This window comes from Zootoca vivipara, chromosome 11 (genome assembly GCF_963506605.1).
Source record: "Zootoca vivipara chromosome 11, rZooViv1.1, whole genome shotgun sequence".
Lineage (NCBI taxonomy): Eukaryota > Metazoa > Chordata > Lepidosauria > Squamata > Lacertidae > Zootoca > Zootoca vivipara.
This window is the reverse complement of record NC_083286.1, coordinates 16,751,028-16,768,683: the sequence shown is the minus strand read 5'-3', so window position 1 is coordinate 16,768,683 and position 17,656 is coordinate 16,751,028.

The window sequence follows — 17,656 nt, the reverse complement described above, 5'->3', positions numbered from 1 at the left end:
CAATATCCATCCAGGGTCCAGCATCGTCACCTGCCCTTTTACCCTACATTGAGTAGAAGGGTCCAGCAGCCTTCTAACATTTAAATTTCCCACAATACCTCCCATTTATTTATATAGAGCATTGCTTCAGAATTCAATACAATAAAAACCCAATACGAACTCAACACAACAAAAACCTGCACTTGAAAATATTAAAACCAATATAGGTGAAGAGGTGTCGCTCTAGGGAATTGTGGAAATGTAAATGGCAGGTGCTACTCTGCCACGCAGTCTTTCCTACCACTGGGGAGACAAAAGAGAGGACCTGCTGGAGGGCATTTGAATCCTAATCTGCAGGGAAAAGAAACGGTTTTGAACAGAGGTCGGCAAAGGCCCATGAGCCGGTTCCGGCCCATGAGCTTCCTGGAACTGGCCCGTGGCCATTCCGTGGATCGGTGTGGGGATTCTGTGCTTTCCTCCCCATGGCACCATTTTTTTCTCGGTGCTGGGACCGACTTCTGGGTCGGAAGAGCCCGGGAAATAGCTTGAGCGCACGCACGCACACTCACGGGCGCACGCGCTCTGGCCCACTGAGAGGTCTGCCGGGGAGTGGATTGGCCCAGCCTCAAAAAAACATTGCCGCCCCCTGGTTTTGAGGAACCAGTTATGTGTGCGCCAGACTAGTTGAAACCTTCCACATGTAATGTTCTCAGCTTGGAGGCCACCCCCAAAGTGGGATGAACCAGACATTTAGCAGCAACTGTACAAGAGAAAGAGCTTAGCTTTTAGTTATGCGAATAGATTGGAAGGTAAAACTGTTTTGGGGGCTTGTAGAGTACTATTGCCCTCAGTAGACAAGGCAATCCAGTTTTCATGATGTTCCATCCTTTGTATTTTGAGTTCTCTGAGTTTGAATTAAATCTTAGGTGTAATTGCCTGGACACACAAACTGGGGTCCCAGATCTTCAGAGCCAGAATGTTTAGCAGAAAGGAGGCAACTCCCTAGGCTTTTAATCTGGACCTTGATTCTAAACCTAAATATATTATAAATCTATGAACCGATGGATATCAACAAACCAAAGTATTAGCATCGTTGCAGAGTCTCAAAGAGCAGCCTCACATAAACCACATTACAGTAGACATCATCAAGGCACTTAAGGTATCAATAGCTTTTTCAAGGTCCTTACTGCTTAGATGAGACAAGATGCATCTACCAGCTAACTAAGAGACTCAGGTTGGGGCTGAACCCTGAAGAGTGGCCAGCTCTTACAATTCACAGAAACAATTTAGCAAAGGTAAAATGTTTATAAAAGAAAGGAATCGGGCAATAGTTATTGTTTCTGGTACATATGAACAACTGAAACACATGAAAATGACTCTATCTATTTTTTTATTTAAAAAACCAGTCTGTGTTCACCAAGTCTAGGGTTTCAAATGTCTCTGTGATATCCTGTAATCTTAATTTACAAGCAGATAGCACACCTCAATTTTAATATAAAGGCAAGAGTGCACTGATCTCCCCTTCTGCGCTGTTTATTTTCTAGCTCTTCCCCAGGTTCAATAAATTACATATTTGTTTGTTTTAGTGGTTTAAAATAAATAAATAAATAACCCAGAGTTCTTTTTCATGTGCAAAATGGTTCGTATTAGGGCTTTCATAATACCCTTCAGTTTCTGTGTTAAATTGATGTTTAAATTGGAATAAAAGTAAAAACCTTGGCAGTTTAGATAATTCACTTCATCTGGTGGCCAGCTATGTTAACAATCACATCATATGCCAGCACTTACATAAGATGAAAGGAGTCCCCGGGGCACTGGAGCTGCATTTTAGAAGCAGAGTGAAAATACAGTTATAGTCTGTTTCATCATTTTATTCTGCAAAATGATAAATTATTTTAACTGGAATCTGAAAGGTTATGTTGCGGGTTATTTAGGGCAGATTAGTTTTGGAAAACTGAATGTCAATTGTTGATCAGTATTCTGGACAGGAAGTGTTCAGCACAATGTCAGCAAATTGTCTTTTATTCCAGCGTATTGAGCACTTGGAGGAAATGGCATATTGTTAGCATATGAATAACATCAAAGCCTCACATGGAAAGATAGATTTCAGCCTCCCGAGAGAAAACGCAAGGGCTTTGCTCTGTGGATTTAAGTGCCTCCCTGCCTGCTTCAATTCTAAAGTGTCTCTCCCCCACCCACCCACAACCTCTGCTTCCATGTAACACAGACAAGTCAAATCTCTTGTTCATGGATGTGTGTTTCATCACATATTTCCAGCAGTAAATTGGCTTTTCCTACAAAGACGATGAAACGAGAATTTCCTTTAAAAAGCAAGGTTTCCATACATTGGAGTAGGGGGCAAGTACAGTTTTCAACCCACAGGCAGTAGTGTAGTAGCAAATTCTGAATTCATAACAAACCAAATAGCCTCTCTGAATAGAGGAAAGTAGTAAATCGTCACGTATTGAATTGGACCATCAGTCCAGCTAGCTCAGTAAAGGCCACATTGGCTTGCAGCGGCTCTCCAGGGTTTTAAGCAGATGGACCTGGGCTACCAAGGATGTAACCGGAGACCTTCTGCCTGCAAAGCAGATGCTACAGATAATTTTTTGATGTATACAAATATTATGACCAAGTCAGCATTTACCCCTTCCGCCTCCTGACCTTTGTTTAACGTCCAGCCTAATAAAGAACTCTGGAAGATTCAAAAGCTTGCCTGCTATTTTGTGGCATTTTTATTGGTCGTAATAATGGGGCTTTTTGAAAAGAAAACATTAACCCTTAGCTGGGCATAGCAATGTGACCCACCCTTTCCCCTGCTTAGGTTATTTGCTGGATTTCTCTCTAGGACAGGCATGGCCAAACTTGGCCCTCCAGATGTTTTGGGACTACAACTCCCATCATCCCTAGCTAACAGGACCAGTGTTCAGGGATGATGGGAATTGTAGTCCCAAAACATCTGGAGGGGCAAGTTTGGCCATGCCTGCTCTAGGAAGAGTTTATTTATTAATATATTATATAATATATAATATATAATATTTTATTATATAATATATTATTTATTAATATATAATATAATAATATTTTTGGCATGAAGAGGGTTGGCAAATGGAGACCTTGTTAACGACATCATCAGCATTCCTGTTGTAGGGGGGGAAAGGTGGTGGCTAGGGATGGAGGAGAAATTCAGTTCAGTATCCATTTAAAGCCAAATCTTTGAAATTTGCACTTGCTGAAACAATATGCAAATAGAAGTTGAATTTTTCACCTATCTGAATTTTGCAATGCTCTCCCCCCCCCCAGCAAACTGTTGTTTACAAAAATTCATATGGAAAATGTGCATAAAAATGAAAATAGTAGTGGAAAGAAACATACAAAAATGCATTATATTAAGGGGAATTGTTTGCAAAAGTATGTATATTTGTCAATATTGCATGATATAACCACTCACTAAATAAATGCTGATGAATTTTCATGGATTTTTTAAAAAAATCATAAATTGCTGCAACATGTGGAGAACTGAATTTCCAATTGGAAAAAGGAGAAACCGAGAGAAGCAAAACTGAAAGATCCTCTCATCTCTAGTGGTGCCTGTCCCTTCTCTACCACACCCATCTGAATTGTGGGAGAATGCTACTCAATGCAGAAATATGTGCCTATAATTATTAGTTTAAAATGGCCTGCAAACAGGGCAAGACACACAGTTTTTATATCCCTCCCCTATCCTCTATGGCTTTCTGTAATATATCCCATACTGTTTTGGAGGTTCCACCAACTTTTTTTAGGGTACACAGAATGCTGCCGTGAGTGGCAATTGGTGAACATTGGGTCCCCTGCCTTATGAAAGCAGTAATGCTTTCTGCTAGTGCAAAGCTACTGTCGACCTATGGGAATTTGGCTGGCCTAAGTAAACTTTTACACATTTGAGGATCTTATTTTCTTTTTCAAAATAAGGTTCTTGTAGACTGCTTAACATGCACATGAACTTTCATGGGCCATCTTTCCAGGTGCTAAAATGATGTTCAAATTACATTTCTGCCATGAAAGTGAAACATGCAAATTTGTTGGTAGCCCTCCAGCTCAGAACAAACCCATGTGGGGTCCCCCCGATTCCTTTCGAACTGTGGCAAAGAAATCAGCAGCCATAGTCAGGAATGAGCAGCCTCTTCCGAAACTGTGAATCAAGTCAGCAACTGGGCAGTCCTAAGCAGGTTTTCCCATTGGCCAAGATTTTAAACCTACCGCAGTCCCAGATCCTGGCTGAAGAAAAAGCCAGGTTAGTCCAATTTCAGGTAGCACGGCATGGGAGACTTTATTCCAGGAGAGGCACTGGCTGTGTGGAAGGAAGAAGTGTCCCTGAAGCTGGGTTCCAGTTGATCATTCTGGTTAGCAGGCAGGCAAAGCTACATCTGCAGCTGCCCCATGTAGCTTTCAGTACTCAACAGGTTACCTACTCTAGCATTACCTGTGACCGCCAAGACTTTCCTACAAGATGGGAGGACAGGGAGAAAGGGTTATAAAATAACGTTCTCTCTTTTTTTTTTTGCCGCCATGCACAAACAAGCTCACAGAATAAGGGCTCTCTTTTAATGTCCTCCTGACAGTGAGAAAACCTTTCTCGGTGGGGGGCTGTTTCAATATTGAGCTGACATCTGCTTGGACAGGTGCCCCTATAAGCGTCCCAGAGCTTTGAATCTGTTATGATTGGGCCTTAGCACACCGAACCATTCTCTCTATTGGCTCTTATTGTTTGAGTCAGCAGGAGACCGGAGAGGACAAGATTGCAGTTCACTGATGTGTTGAGAAAGCCACAATCTTGTCAATTCTGCTCCCTGCTGACATGACGAATGGAACCGAGATGAGAGAGAACAGTGGAATGGCAAATATGCATGAAATCCTCCAGCCAAGATTGCTGTTACTCAAATGTCTGAGGAATGCTGCATGTAGTGATGTTACATGGGGAAGTTAGAAAGCCCCAATCATCTCCTTCTCCGTGTCCTCTTTTTAAAAATGCAATATGTTAGGAGTGTCATGATGTGTGTGACAGTTTTGGGAGATGTCATGGCATTGCAAGGGGAGATTAGATAAGGTTATGTATTAAAAAAAAGAAATTACCAGACCTGAAACTTCAGCAGTTCCCAGGTGACAGATTTTAGCTCCCAAGTAGCCAGACAAAAAAATTATTCTGCAGCCCTCCCATCATCTCAAACCATTGACTATGCTTATTGGGGATTTTGGAAGTTGCAGTCCATCTGAAGGACCACAGGCTCCCCACCTGGTTCTAAAGCCTTAACACAGTGAGTACTCCCTAGCTACCTATACTTCATTGGACTCATTGTGGCTTTGTGATGGGTAAGGTATCAAGCTTTACAAATTGTGATGCAGGGAGGATGGGTGCAGAGAGAAGAGGGAAGCAATGAATGAAGCTGACACTATCATCAATGGTGTTATTTACATCTCACATGTCACAAATGGATATCTATCTATCTATATATATAAATGTAGAAGGTCCATGTTTGTACGTCCACACTTTTCTCCAAAACCGCTTGCCCGATCGGCCTCAAATTTGGCCACAACACCAGATGCGCATGTGGGAGTGTTTCTATCCACTTACATTAACCAGATAACACACCTAGGACAAGTAGAAACCTGGATTTCTGTCCAAAAAAAGGGCACCCTCCAGTGGACATCCAACATACAAAGGACAAAAATACTCCCACAAACCCTCACACCCCAGAGACCACGCCTCCAGCAGGCTTTACATACTACCTCTATTTTACAGCCTACAGACTAGGCCTCGGCTCAACTTTACAGACTAGGCCTCGGATCCACTTTACATCCTACAGACTAGGCCTCGGCTCTACTTTACAGACTAGGCCTCGGATCCACTTTACATCCTACAGACTAGGCCTTGGCTCTACTTTACAGACTAGGCCTCGGATCCACTTTACATCGTACAGACTAGGCCTCTGCTCTACTTTACAGACTAGGCCTCTGCTCTACTTTACAGACTAGGCCTCGGCTCCATTTTACAGCCTACAGACCAGGCCTTGGCTCTACTTTACAGACTATCCCGAGTGGAGCCCTGGATGGGGGGTGGGGGGGGGAGGAGGGGCTCGAATAGGTCATGGGCTGACCCAGGGTGGGGGGAGTCACAGGGATGACCCGGGGTGGGGGGACGGGATACCTCATGGGTCACTACAGGATGGGAAGAATCACAGGGATGAGACACAACAACGGGGGGTGGTTGGTTGGTGGGAAAAACACATAGTCCAGGGGGGGGGAAGTACACATCCTCCCCCTTTCCTGGGAAACAAGGACCCTGAGTCAGGCACAGCAACGCATGCCCGGGCCAGCTAGTATATAATAGAAACCACTGAACATTTAGCTTCAACATCATTTACATCACATTATACCACTTCAGAGTCTGCTTTGCTTCACTATTTTTGCCCATCTTCTTCTTTCTTCCCGTTTTCACAGTGGAATCATGGGGAAACAAAAACACATGGGGAAAAAAAACATGGGGGAATCATGGAATCATGGGGAAACAAAAACACACCTCTGGAAAGAGTGGAGAAGTAGTGATGCTGTCCAATGACAGTCCTTGTTGTGACACACCATGTCCACTGGTGTGAATGAAATTTGGCATGACATGTTGGTATATTGGTCAAAAAAGGCCACAGTTCTACAACAGAACAGGTACTGGAGTGTGAAAGGATCATTAGGGGACAGGACAGGAAAACTAGCACAAAGTTCTCCACATCTGCATCCACCCAAAATGCTTCCATCATTCCCCTCCAGCATAATCAATGGTCAGGGATGATGGAAGCAGTAGTCCAAAAAGATGGAGAGCCCCACGTTGCCTAGTTCTGGCCTGTACAATGCAGTGAAACAATAGTTTCTAAGTGCTAAACAATAAGAGTGTTGTACACAGAAACCTGAGGACAAGATACAGTATGACATTAATTTATAAAATCTTAGATGAAACAAGACCTTATCTGGGATGTTTGTGGCAGGAGGCTATTTGGGTTTCATTAATAGTTGAGTCTCTAATCCATCCAGGATGTTTTTGGTTCCCTATCTGTAAATCTGAACAAAGTAAGAGTACAAACGAGACACTGAACTAATTGCAAGCATATGGACATTCTTGAATAGAAAGGCTAAGGTAATACAATATATTAATTTTATTGCTATATACTGAGTGAAAATAAGCTGCTTTGTTTTCAAGAGAGACAATAAGAACATCACCTTTTGGGCATCCCTCTTCCTTTTCCATTACCTAAAGCAGCAATAGGGATTTTTTATTATTATTATTCCAGCCTTCTCCGGTAACATACTCTACTGAGAATCTGCTACCATGGCACTCTTCCTAGAGTAAATTAGAGTTTCACTAAATCATTAGAGTTTGGTTCCACCACTCTAATATTATTGATATTTGTGTTAACAAGCAGAAAGTGCTAATCAATTTCATAAAATGGTTTAATGACTTATTGATTGCTTTTTAGGTGGTTATAATGTTTGCTGGAATAGGATGCCAACCAGTCATACGTTCTGGGCATTGTTTAAAGGTTGCCAAGAGAGATTTGGAGAGGAACATGGTGGTTCTAGTGGCGAGTGGTTGGTGAGGATATCACCAAATGCTTTTCGGCAGAGCCAATGTACCCATTTCCCAATCAAGGACAGTATAAGCAAGTGATGGGAGGATTTCGTGAAACACCACATTATCTTAGTCAACAAACTCCTGGATTTCTATCCTTTCACAAGTAGGAGAGGCATTGCACATGAAAATGGTATTCAAACAGTAGCTGGCCTTAGTATTGTGAAACTGAAAATCTTATCTGCGATCTCCCATAAAGCTCTCTTCCTTTTAGAACGACATATTCCACAAACCAATAAACTTTAAATGGCATTGGCCTCTTGAACACCTGCTTATTGGGCAATCTTGTTTTAAACACCCTTTTATGACATTAAAACTAATGCTTACTTCAGAAGCTTTCAGATGTACCATTAAAATTAAGAGCCTATCAGTTTTTTTTCATTCTGAATCTTGATTTCAAGGGGTTTATAACTATGCCTTTTGGAAATGCACCAATACAAACCTTGGGAATATAGCACAAACCCCACTTGGCTTTTTCATGTTTTGACAAATCAGTGTTTCAATTGTTTCGGATGCTATTTTTCTCAAACTGTAAACATTTTCCTGCCTAGAAAGGCATTTGATTTTACAGGCAATTGTTCCCATGTGTGGATTTGTTTTTTTACTGAACTGTTTTAAATAAATGCATTTAATTTAATAGAATTATAATATGTATTTTCAAACTAACATCTGCATCTATTTAGAGATAATTCAGTTGTGTTATACGAGAATTGGCTGTTATTTCTGATTAATGACCTTTTTGAATAAAATTCTTCACCCCATTGTTCTGGGTGTTTTTTGTGAGTTTTACAATCAGCTGCTAGAATTATTTGTTCCATCTGTCTATTTTATTCTGGCCAGATACCACTTTTGCAATTTAGCAACTCTGCTCAGTGGGTCCTAGCAGATACATGAGTGACATGATTCTTTGAATTTTCACTTGGCATTGGTTAACATCACTGACCTCATGATCTTTACCCTAAAGCAGTGATGACCAAACTTGGCCCTCCAGCTGTTTTGGGACTACAACTCCCATCATCCCTAGCTAACATGGACCAGTGGTCAGGGGTGATGGAAATTGTAGTCCCCAAACAGCTGGAGGGCCAGGTTTGGCCATCACTGCCCTAAAGTAATAAGAGTAGCAGTGAACTGAGCCAATCAGAAGCCGTTTGTAGCATCACAGAGCCAATCAGAGCATTGGATTGATAAGAGGGCAGGATAAGTGGACAGAGAAAAGAACCAATGGGTCCTGTGTGTGCACAATGGCAAAAGTCTCTCTGTGTGTGTGTGTCCAAGTGAATAGAGCCTGAGTGCCTTGCATTTCTGCTTTTTACCAGGTTGTGTTTCTTTTCCAGAAAATAAATTTGTGTGTTGTCTTCATGAGGAACATACACAAACTCTGCATGTGGAGCACACTCCTAGAATCTCCCTTTTAGTATGAAATGACATAAAGCAAAAAGCAGCACTGTGAACTTTGGGGACAGTTGGTTTTTTAACCAGTTCTGAGTGTCAAAGGTAAAAAAGTGTCAATATAAAGTCTGGTAATGAAGCTCACACGAGGTTCCTCCATGCTTTGCTTCAGACTCATCAGCTATGGTTGCCATTCCTGGACATAGCTGGGATTCACTGGAACCAGTGTCTGGGCAGAACCTGCTTCAATGTTTGGGAAAATCTGGATGCATGGCAGCCCATGTTGGAAGTGTAGATTTTGGTGAATTTCATTAAAAATAGCTCCAAAACTTCATATATATTTTTTAGATTTTGCAAAAAACAAAAACAAAACCTCAACTCCTTTTATGTCCAACCCTACATCGGCTCCAGTTAATGTGTACGGTTGCAGTCCTATAGACTCTTACCTGAGAATAAGCCCTATTGAGCTAAATTGGATTTACTTCTGACATTCATAGACATACCAAAGCTTGGAGCGTTAAGCTTCCTCTTTCCTGGTTGAGGGTTAATGTTAGCATGACATAGGCAAAGGAAGAGAGTTACATGCTTTTTCTCACTGAAGTCATGAGCAGGATCCAAAATGTGTCCCTGACACTTGACCATCCATATTCTAGTAGTAGTCCAGTAACTGCTGCTTGGGGAAAACATAGCTTCTTCTAGGCAACCATGCATTGAATTTGTTGCTGTTGTTGTATTGAAATTTCCTTTCCTTTAGCAAAGATGCTTGCCTGGATTGCATGTGACAGATAAGCCAAAAGTATGCATAAAATGGTTGTTTCCTTTTTTTAAATGAAGATGCTAGGAAGTATTTATGTGAAAATACTATTGCTCAAATATTCAAATGATACAGTACATGCTTCCATGCTCTGAGTGTGTTAGTTGGGGGTGGGGGACATAAGTTGATGATGAAGTGTGGAAATGATCTGAAAATGATACACAGATAGAATGAAACTAAGATCTGCAGACCACAACAACAGATGCCATCTGTTCACTAGTAAAATTTTACTTTTTACATGGACCCCTAGAGAATCTACTCATTCCCAATAGGGAAAACATTTTACAGTGATAAGAAACAACAACAACATATTATCTCAGTCCAGAGTGAGTCACTTTGGGAATGGGGAAGGGAGAGGGAATTAAACAAAACTTTCCTTTCTTCTTCTAGAACTCAAAACAGATGGTCCCAGGCAAAATAGCAGTAAAACCTCGGCATATTCCCATAAAGATAGAAACCATATATATATATATATATATATATATATATATATATATATATATTCTAACAAATGCTTCAAAGCCATAAATGGCATCTAACAAATGCTTCAAAGCCATAAATGCAGATATAAAAGTTCCATACAACAGTTATTTCTGGCCCCTACCGAAACGTCTCCAGTTAAAGTTTAGCAACATCTTGAAATAGATCTACCTGCTTATTCGAAGCATATTGAAAAGGACCATTCTTATTTGTCTCTTTCAAAAAAGGCTACACAGAATTACAGTTTCCAGAACAGTTGCCTGTTATTATGAATTAGTGTTCTACACTAGAGATTACTGTAACATGTGTAGCATAATTTAAACACAAAAATCCTATGGTCATTGAAAAAAGAAACTTATTTTGAAAGTGAACAATATGTTACAGAGATTTTTTTAAAAAGCTTTCCAAGAAGGCTAGAGCTTGAACATTTCTGTGTTGTGATTCATTTTACGCATTCTTTCTTGGAAACTCTTAAAAGCTGTTTGTTACAGCTTGAACAAAAGAAACAGAACCCCAAGATTTTTCCTTTCACTATCCTTCCTTCCTTCCTTCCTTCCTTCCTTCCTTCCTTCCTTCCTTCCTTCCTTCCTTCCTTCTACACACATACACCCTATTCAACTATTATCCAACACCCACCATTCCGTCTGACACTAAAACAGATCAGACTCTTCATTCATTAATATACATTGCATCTTTTCAGTGTTTCGACAGAGCTGTTGATAAGGAGTGGGGGAAGGGAAAGGAAGGAAGGAAGGAAGGAAGGAAGGAAGGAAGGAAGGAAGGAAGGAAGGAAGGAAGGAAGAAGGAGGTTAAGGCTGGGGAGAAGTCAGTTTGGTGTTGTAGTTACCCCTTAAAGTGCTCGACTAGATCAAGGAGACCCAGATTCAGACCCCTACTCAGCCATGAAGCTTGCTGGGTAACCTTGGGCCAGACACTTGCTGCCCTAGAGGTAAAAATGGATATAAATACATTAAGTCTTGTTATGTATTTAGTGGTTTGTGTTTGCCTTAGCTTGAGTCTGGACTAAGGATTCTGAGCTCCTGTGTTCTGATTCGATACCTGATGTCCAATCACAGAACACTTCAGGATTTGGGCCTCTGTCATTGGCCCTTGAACTCTGAGTCATGATTCGCAGCTTGGCGGTTTAGACAGCCAATCACGGTAGGAGTGGGAGTGGCCCAGGCTTTCAGGGATGTCTAAAAGCAGTTGATTTGCCCCCGTTTCCCAGGCATATGGTTCAATAAAAGGTTATTGCTGTTATCGCTGTGTCTTGCCTCGTGGGAACCCACCTACACTTCACTGGCAACAAGGAAGAGGAGAAGACAGGAAGAGTAAGAGAGACACAAAACCTGGTAGAGAAGGTGGCAAAAGGATAAAGTTAAAAAGGGGGGGGGGGACTGTAGGTTGAGAAGGGACAGTAGAAAGTCATGGACTGTGCCTAGGGAATCCTGCCTAGGTCTCGCTTCTTAAAATGCCTGTTCTGGTCATTGGAGGAGACAGTAGCAAATGGTGTGATAGGGTGCTGCAGCTCACCTGTCTTCTGGCTTCTTGCATCAATGCTGCTTGCGTGTGTAGACCTTTTAAACACCCCCCTAAATAAATTCAGACAAGACTCGGATTTTTTGTTTGGTTTTTGGCAGAATTTAGCCCACAACTTTATTGATTACAATCAAGTGAGTGGTTGCATAGGATCTGGTTTGACTAGCTCCCTGCACCCTTGCAGGCAGCTCTGACCCTGGGCACCAACCATAGATCAGCCTTGGGTGAACCCCTGGGACAGTGGAAAACAGGAGTCCTGCTAGTCCTCCACCCAGATGTCCCCTGGACTCAGGCTCTGGGCACAACCCTTCATCACAGGGAAGACCAACCATGAGTCCGTGGATTCCTTTAGCGGAATACCCAACACATAGGGATGGCTAGGGCGTCCTGCCACACCTATCACCTGAGCCTATCTGCAACCTTACAAGTTGTGACGATTTGCTACGCGGCAGGTGAAACCCAAGTGGCACCAACCAATCAGCCAAGTGGGGAAAATTCCTGCCGTGCCCCTGTCCCAACGAAAGGCGACACACAATGGCATAGCAAGGTCAAGCGCTAGCCCTAAATATAGGGAGAGGTGGGTGGGTGTTCTGATGCACTGAGCCCAAAATAGGAAGCTCAGGGACACGTGCATGGGCTTAAGTAGAGGTCCCTCGATCGGTTTAGCTGTGATCCCATTAGTCAGATTGCACCCAGGATCGAGGGACCTCCAATAGGGTGTTGTGGCCATCCAGATGTTCCCATCCACAACACAGGGTCTGGTTGCCAGGTCGCATCGCAACATGTGCCCTCTTGTTAGGGAGGACATGATTTACCAGGAGGTAGAGAGAGAGCTGGGGAATCACTTATATTGGGTCTGGTCAGGGGACCAAGGCACCTGTGATTGTGGCAGAGACAGAGAAAGACAGAAATTAAACACACACACACACACACACACACACACCAGTATGGCAGTTAAAAACTTTATTGCCTAAGTTTGTTTGAACAGCACTGGGGCTCTCCCTAACGGAGCAACTCAGAGAGAAAGAGGAAAAAGAGAAGGGTAATCTAAAACTAAACAGACTGCAAACCGAAGTCCACATTCACACCAAGGAGAGGGTTAGACAGGAGCAGACAACTGGCTCGGGGTCATGATCCTGTTTTCCTGCAATGAGATTGAATGGGGCAATCATTGCAACTTGATGGTTAGGCTCAATAGGTGCCCTAGATGAGTTCTTGTCACACTATAGTCTCCCTTTAGGACAGTGTGATGCCACCGTGAGGCCTTCCTAAAAGGTGCCAAAAACAAGAAGCAGAGGCAACTGATGCCTCTCCCTAAAGGCCTGTAAGAAACGTTTTGAGTCGCCATGAGAGAAAATGACAAGATGTCACCCATGAAAAAGGAACCAAAAAATTGTTGCCTGACTAACTGGTCTCATTCTGATTCAAGCTAGCACCAAGCCTTTGCTAGAAAAATAGAGCTTTTCTGGAGGTGGTAGCATGTAATGTTACCATGTGGAAACCAATCAATCAATCAAAATACTTTATTCGACCGATAGTCAGAAAGACCATGTGGAAACATTTTCCAATACATTTTGCTGTTACCTTATTACAGTGGTACTTTGGTTCTCGAACGTAATCTGAAACACCCCAGAAACAATAGCCAACAACTGCATCGGACGTTCGGCTTCTGAAAAACGTTCGAAAACTGGAACACCTATGTCTGGGTTTGGGAGCCAATTTGTTAGTCAACTAAGCCATTCGAGAACCAAGGTTTCACTGTATATTAAACTTCGTGAGAGAAATCAACCTTAAAACTCCCATTCTTTCAGAAGAGAGCAAGGTTTTGGGATACACCTTCCTTGCTTTGTGAGTAATTTTCCCCCACCTGTGAGCGAGCCACTTTCATATTATTGTACCCAGCCTGAAGGTTACATGCATAACATTTGATTTACATTATCTTGCATTATGTAGGCCTTTTGAAGTTTCCGAGGCCTAGTAAAGTTCTTTGGGGAGAGTATCATTGGTTCAAAAATCCCATTACAATTTCTGAATGACTATTGTTTCCCCCCATAAACAAAAACTCTTTAAGTCCCCAAAACTTTATTTGCACATATCAAATTATCAGCCTATATGAGCCTAGATACACAGCTGAGACATGTATATACAAGTTTATCCAATGACAATCTGCCAGCTGGTTATCAGGAGCTTTTAATAATGTAGCAAACTCCAGCCCAAAGAAGAAATTTAATACAACCCAGCTGAATATTTCTTACAGTCCATTACATCTGGTACACTGGGAGGTTGTTTTTTTTAAACTCCTCAAGGGAATTGAGCTTTAGAATGAACTCCTTGCCACATACCATAGAAAAACACACGGTATTGAAGAGTGAGGAAACATTTTGGGTTCAAAGGATTTATTAATGGCAAACATCTCTCAACATTATGAAAACTTAACGATTTATGAGCTCCATTTGTTAAGTGTGGTTGTAAATGAGTCCCGCATGTTTATCTGATGTTGGCCTGGAAGATTTTCTATTTCCCGCCCCACCTCGCCAAGTTTGAATTGGGTTGGATATATCAGACTGATTTTTTAAAAACGTGGTATGGAAACACTTGCCACAATCCTCTAGTCACTCATTAACCCAGGTGTAATATTACAGTTTTAGTTGTGGGAGAGAGCAAGGTTAGAAGGAGGTCTAAGGACCCGTTCTTGAATACGTTCGAGATTAAATTGCCCCAGAGCAGTGTACGGTATTTTAAGAACATCTGCTGTGACTACATTTTTAATACTTCATTTTAACTATAGTGATCACATCAGCGTAAGACCTTGTCCATTGCCCTAATTGTTTACCCCACTTGAAGGATACAACCAGGGTGTAAGAAATATGGATGTTTCCAAAGAATATCCACATGTGATTTGTTCCTTGAGCTATTTGTTTGTGGTTTGCAGACATTATATACACAGCAAAGTGTCCCATCTCACCTTTTAACTTCACTTACGGTATATATTGGGACCCAGGTGGCGCTGTGGGTTAAACCACAGAGTTTAGGGCTTGCTGATCAGAAGGTCAGCGGTTTGAATCCCTACAACGGGGTGAGCTCCCGTTGCTCGGTCCCAGCTCCTGCCAACCTAGCAGTTCAAAAGCACATCAAAGTGCAAGTAGATAAATAGGGACCGCTCCGCCGGGAAGGTAAATGGCGTTTCCGTGCGCTGCTCTGGTTCACCAGAAGCAGCTTTGTCATGCTGGCCACATGACCCGGAAGCTGTCTGTGGACAAACGCCGGCTCCCTCGGCCTATAGAGTGAGATGAGCGCCGCAACCCCAGAGTCGGACACGACTGGACCTGATGGTCAGGGGCCCCTTTACCTTTATGGTATATATTATATAGGGTGACTGAGTACAATCTGGGCATTTTCCCAGCCAGAACTCACAAAAACCCAGTTCCGGCACCATTGCCATTACAAGACAACAAGGGAGGCGTTCATGGTGAGTTCTGGCACCTCTTTTTCTAGAAAAATGGCACTGGGTACAATACAATGTGCAGTCTTGGTGAGACCCCTCTCATGAGTTTAATTTCCCGGTGACATCTATGCATAGAAATTAGCACCTCCAAATTTGTACAAGGGGCCCCTGTGCCCCGAGTCCCTTAAATACCTAGCTGCCTGCCTTAGCGTTTGGGGCTACAAAATGGCTTCAGAATACAACCCTTGACTTCCTTAGTTATGTTGCTGTTGGGACTGCAAAGCCACACAGATTTTGCTATACTGCTATAAAAGTGCAGACTGTCTCAATATTTTAGTCTCCTTATATTCTAAGCCAGAGAGACAGCTGTTTTCTCACTAGATGCATATTAAAGCTGTGGTTTCTGGCTGCCACCCAGAAAAATAAGAAGGTGTACACCTGTCAACTCCTGGCAAGCAACAATAGCTGTGTTTTGGTTTTTTTTTAATTTAAAGTACGGGAAGTTTGTTTCCCCAGAATTCTTTCCCTGATAAATACATCCCTGGGTTCACTTCCCTCTCTCTCCATCACTCCTCAAAAGGCTTAGATTTTTCCCCTGAGGCACAAAATAATTAAGTAATTTTACTACTGCTTCTCCTAAATTGCTTGCTTTTAGAGAAGATTGGTTTTCAGACTTAGGCTTCCTTTATCAGATATTTTCTTTGGGAACACTGCCTGCTCACTGCATCCCCTCTCATCAGTATTTTGCATCTGTAAGCATTTGTTCCATACATCTCCTTGCTTTCCTAGAGGCAACCCCAAAGCCCCCTTAGCTACTGGCTCATTGAGCAACCAGTTTGTCAAGTAAAGTTCAGGTGTTCTCCCCATTCGAGAATACCATGTGCTGTGCAGGCAATACACTTATGAATGACCCCCCCTTTTAAATAGCTCGATACAGGATTGTTAATCCACTGTTGTGCAGTCCAGTTGAAAAGTATTGATCTCACTGAAAACGTGCTTCGCTGCTGTAGATTTCTTAAGGGTATTCAATTCCAAGCCCAGGAAACGTGAAGGTGAAACTTTATCCTTGTTTCCTGTTTCTCATGTGATCCGCATGTAGGGTCTGAAGCAGAGCGCTGTACTGTAGTTTACTAGCCTTGTGAGCTTGCCAAGATCATGACACCAAAGGGAAATGCGAGGACAGAATTACAGTCCTCTCTGCATTTCTTGGCTGGCCACCAGACTATTAATACTATGCAAATAAAGTCTCTCCCTGGTGCATTGAAGGGTAAGGAGTTCAGGAAAAGGAGACACTTTAAAGCACTTTCTGTACCAGCTATTACGATTTTCTCCCCCCCCCCTTTTGCATCACGACTGTCCCAAATTAAAGCACTAACCAGGAATTCAGTCGAAACAATCTCTTACCAAGGGTTTGCTGCAAACCTTGAAGATATAAATCAGAAAAGATCTGTCAGAAATTTAGAAGACGGGAGTCCAAGGAAACATTAATGATTTTACCCTACTTAAGTCAGAGCAGAGCTGCTGAGGCAGGCAATTTAAGATCCCAACATTATTACTGGCAATGTGTTCCTCTAGTCTAGCCCCATAGTTTCCATTAGCTTGAACCATGGTTTTAAAAAGTACAGTTTAGCAGGGTTCAACCAAGACATGTATGTTACCCACATGTTATGTAAGTGGCAGATTTTTATGTGACCCCCTGAGCCAAGAAAGACATCTGAAGGCAGCCCGGTAAAAGGAAGTTTTTTTAAAAAATATTTAATGTTTTATTAAGTTTTTATACATGTTGGAAGCTGCCCACAGCGGCTGGGGCAACCCAGTCAGATGGGTGGGGAATAATAATAATAATAATAATAATAATAATAATAATAATTAACAGGACTTCCCTATTTTCATTGGAAAAAACTTGGAGGGTATGGAGTTATGCGACCCCCAAGCCAATGAGATAAATAACTATACAGTACAACCTTTAGAACAGTGTTTCCCAACCAGTGTGCCTCCAGATGTTTTGGGACTACAACTCCCATCATCCCTAGCTAGCAAGAGCAGTGGTCAGGAATGATGGAAGTTGTAGTCCCAAAACATCTGGAGGCACACTGGTTGGGAAACACTGCTTTAGAAGACATCTAAAGCAGGCATCCCCAAACTTCAGCCCTCCAGATGTTTTTGACTACAATTCCCATCATCCCTGACCACTGGTCCTCTTAGCTAGGGATCATGGGAGTTGTAGGCCAAAACATCTGGAGGGCCGCAGTTTGGGGAAGCCTGATCTAAAGTATTCCCTGTATAGGGAAGTTTTTCTTTACTGTTCAATGTTTTATTATATTTTTCTATATGCTGGAAGCCTCCCAGAGTG